Source organism: Ailuropoda melanoleuca, chromosome 2 (assembly GCF_002007445.2).
Source record: "Ailuropoda melanoleuca isolate Jingjing chromosome 2, ASM200744v2, whole genome shotgun sequence".
Taxonomy (NCBI): Eukaryota; Metazoa; Chordata; class Mammalia; order Carnivora; family Ursidae; genus Ailuropoda; species Ailuropoda melanoleuca.
Window position 1 is genome coordinate 26,752,176 of NC_048219.1, and position 4,563 is coordinate 26,756,738.

Genomic DNA, 4,563 nt, shown 5'->3' on the forward strand with positions numbered 1-4,563 from the left:
CTAGTAGCTACTCTGAGAGTATTAGTTTCTCCTCCTGAGTAAGAATGCGAACTTTTCACGTTGGTAAGCTCAGTTCAAATGCTATTTCCTTTGGAAGCCTTTTTTCCCTTCCCTTTCTAGAAGGGAAGAAAAGGAATGCACTTGTGCTGGACACAATTATATAGAAACACTATGCTGGATCCTTTGCATTTATCAGCTTATTTAATCCTCAGAGCAATTTGGTGTGGAAGGTATGCTTATTCTCAGTTCCCAGGTTAGCATCCTGAGATCTAAAGGCTAAGGGTCTTAGCTAAGATTGCATGCTAGCAAACGTGGAAGCGGCACTGGAACCTGGTTTTGCCTGGCTCTCCCCGGAAAATCAGTTCTATTAGTGGTGCTCTCATAGCCTTTCCATTATACCCTTACCCTAACACAGCTCACCTTGTGGTAATTTATTTATATACCAGTATAAGCTGTCTCCTTCGCTAAACTCTTGAATCAGGGACCAGTTCTTTTTTTTTTTTTTTAAGATTTTATTTATTTATTTGAGTGAGAGAGAGAGTATGAGCCAGGGGAGGGGCAAGCAGACTCCCCACTTGGTGAGGAGCCCAAAGTGGAGCTCAATTCCAGGACCCTGAGATCATGACCTGGGCCGAAGTCAGATACTTAACTGACTGAGCCACCCAGGCGCCTCCAAAGACCAATTCTTATTTCTCTCTGTATCCTTAATGTAGGGCACAATGATTGCATACAGTGGGTGCTCAAAACATCTTGATGGAATGAGGTGAATAATAACAAAGCACTTCACAGTCTGTAAACCATTTTCAAATATATGAGTTCATTTAATTATAAATAAGCATAAGATAAAGTCCCTGCCCTTGGAAGCTAACAATGTAAATGAGAACACAAGCTATATGCAGGTGAAAAAGATAATGAACAAAATAGTATTAGGAATAACAACATGGCATACCCATATAATAAATCAACTGAGGCCAAGGAGAATGAGGACTGAGAAAAAGATTTTTAGACTTGGAGATAAAACCATCTTAGAGTTCCATTTGGGGAACCCGATGGGACACTTTTAATACGTTAGCTTATTTCATCTTCACAAAAACACAGTGAAGTGAGTGATATTGACTCTATTTCCCAGAAAGGGAACAAAATCTCTTTGAGAAGCTGGTTTATAGCAGAGCCTATTCTGGGTTCCAGTCTCTAAGAGCCCTGTTTGTTTGTTTTCTTTTTAAAAAAATGATAGTTGGATATTCTGTGTCAACATTTATTTATTTTTTAACACAATAATAAGACTTTATTCATAAGAAAAAAAAAGGTTTGCAAATTTTTTTGGCCAAATATATATATATAATATACATAAATTTTTTAAGTAGACTCCATGCCCAGTGTGGAGTCCAAAGTGGGGCTTGAACTCATGACCCCGAGATCAAGACCTAAGCTGAGATCAAGAAGCAGATGCTTAGGGGCACCTTGGTGGCTCAGTTGGTTAAACATCTGCTTTCTGCTCAGGTCATGATTCCCCGTGTCCTGGGATCAAGCCGCAGGAAACTGCTTCTCCCTCTCCCTCTGCCACTCCCACTGCTTGAGCTCTCTCTCTCTCTCAAATAAATAAACAAGATCTTTAAAAAAAAAATAGAAAGGAACATGCTCAGCTGCCTTTTTAAAAAAAAGAAAAGTCAGACGCTTAACCAACTGAGTCATCCAGGCATCCTGCCAAATACCATATTAATACAAGTTTGAAATTTGATCTTCTTTTTGTTTAAATACCAAATTGGTTTTAACATAATCTACTCTTTTTTTAAAATTCCGGTATAATTAATGTACAGTGTTATAGTAGTTTCAGGCAATATAGTGATTCAACAATTCTGTACATTACTCAGTGCTCATCATTTTTTTTTTTTANAATCTACTCTTTTTTTAAAATTCCGGTATAATTAATGTACAGTGTTATAGTAGTTTCAGGCAATATAGTGATCCAACAATTCTGTACATTACTCAGTGCTCATCATTTTTTTTTTTAAAGATTTTATTTATCCATTTGACAGAGAGAGAGACAGCCAGCGAGAGAGGGAACACAGGCAGGGGGAGTGGGAGAGGAAGAGGCAGGTTCCCAGCAGAGGAGCCTGATGTGGCTCGATCCCAGAACGCTGGGATCACGCCCTGAGCCGAAGGCAGACGCTTAATGACTGAGCCACCCAGGCGCCCCTACTCAGTGCTCATCATGATAAGTGTACTCTTTAATCCCCTTCACCTATTTCACTCATCCCCCCACCTTTCTCCCCTCTGGAAACCATCAGTTTGTTCTCTGTAGTTAAGAGTCTTGTTTTTTTGGTTTGTCTCTTTTTTACTTTGTTTTGTTTCTTAAATTCCACATTTGAATGAAATTGCATGGCATTTGTCTTTCTCTTATTTCACTTAGCATTATACCCTCTAGATACATCCATGTTGTTGCAAATGGCAAGATTTTGTTCGTTTGTATGGCTGAGTAATGTTCCATGAGATAGATCTATCTATCTATGTCTATATCTATGTCTATATATCTATATCTATATCTATATCTATACCATATCATCTTTATTCATTCATCTGTCAATGGACATTTGAGCTGCTTCCATATCTTAGCTATTGCAAATAATGCTGCAATAAACATAGATGTGTATATATCTATATATTTTTTCAAATTAGTCTTTTTATATTCTTTGGGTAAATACCTGGTAGTGGAATTACTGGATCATTTGGTAATTCTATTTTCTATTTATTTATTTATGTTTTAGAGAGGGAGAAGAGGGAGGGGCAGAGGGAGAGGCAGAGGGAGAGACAGAGAGAGACAGAGAGATTTTTTTTTAAAAGATTTATTTATTTTAGAGAGAGAGAGAGCAGGAGGGAAGGGCAGAGGGAGAGAGAGTCCCAAGCAGACTCCACACCCAACACAGAGCCTGACGTGAGGCTCAATCCCGTGACCCTGAGATCACGACTAGAGCCAAAACCAAGAGTCTGACACTTAACCGACTGGGCCACCCTGACACCCCTCTATTTTTAATTTTTTGAGAACCTCCATACTGTTTTCCAGAGTGGTTGCACCAGTTTGCATTCCCACCAACAGTGCACAAGGGTTCCTTTTACTCCACATTGTCGCAACACTTGCTGTTTCTTGTGTTTTTTATTTTAGCCATTCTGACAGGTGTGAGGGGCATTGCTATTTTAATTTGCATTTCTCTGATGATTAGTGATGTTGAGGGATACTAATAATTTATATGTTATTTTTCAGGCACCAAAAACATTCTAGCTGGGGTCTTCTGGCTAAACACTGTGGTGTACTAGAATGAATGGTGTCTTGGTTTGGGTTAGAATACAAGTAACTTACTTAGGATGTCAGAAAACCTGGGCAGGAGTAGGGTCCTGAGAAAGGAGAGTGAAGGCCAAAAATGTATACATTACCAAGCTAGTTACCATGGTAGCCAACGGAAGCTCAGTTATGCAGGGGAGCTCCAGGTGACAGTATAGGTTACATTAAGGGTATCCTAATGGGGGGGATGAGGAAGTTGGGGTAATATTCACCAACTCAGACTATCCTACTGAGTTCAGGGCTATTCCTGGTGGCCTTAAATCTCTGAAATTCCCAGTTTGCTCTCAGCACAAGCCAAGTATGTTCTCTGGCCACAAAACTAAAATACAAACAAACAACCAAACTTCAAAGCAAAGAGCTGTAGATGTTCTTTGTAAGTGGCCTTCAGTGTATAGAAGTGAATGCCAAGAAAATATGGACAAGGAACCATTAACATCTGCTACAGAATGTAATGTGATACAAATACTGCCTCTACAACTTCATTCTACGTTGAAAAGAAGTTCATTAGGTACTTCTTGTAAGTCCATCATATACTAGGTCAGGGTTGGGCAAACTATGGGTGGAAGACAAATCTGGACTGCTGCTTGTCTTTATAAAATAACAGTGGCCGTGCCTGTTCACTTATGCTTTTGTCCTACAATGAGGCAGAATTAAGTAGTTGTAGTACAGAATGTCTGGCCTGCAAAACCTAAAATATTTACTATCTGGCACTTTACAGAAAATATTTGCCAGCTTCTGAGGTAGGTGCTTGGGATATCGAGATGAGTAAGATTATTCTCCTGTCTTTAAAGAGTTTATAATCAAATGAAAAAGATAGTGTGTAAACCAATAAGTACCAAAAAAATTGTTACAAGTGCTATAGTAGCAATTTAAATGAGGGAGTGGTGATTTCTAATTAGTTGGGAGAGAACTCAAGAACAACTTCATAGAAGATATAACAGACCCTTTAGCAGAACCCTAAAAGATGAATAGTATTCTCCTAGACAAACACAGAGGAGGGAAGGTATTCCACCTAGAGTGAGCAGAAATACCAGAGATGTAACATAGATCATCAATACGATGAATTTAGGAAACTGGTGTCATATTTGGATGTGGGGAGAGGAGTGACACAAAAAGTAAAATTGGAAAGTAATGAGTTAAATTTTGTTGCTTTTTTTTTTTTAAAGAAATATGAACGTCTTTTACAATCAGTATGGAAACCAAGTTGAAGAGGGTGAATAGTGGAG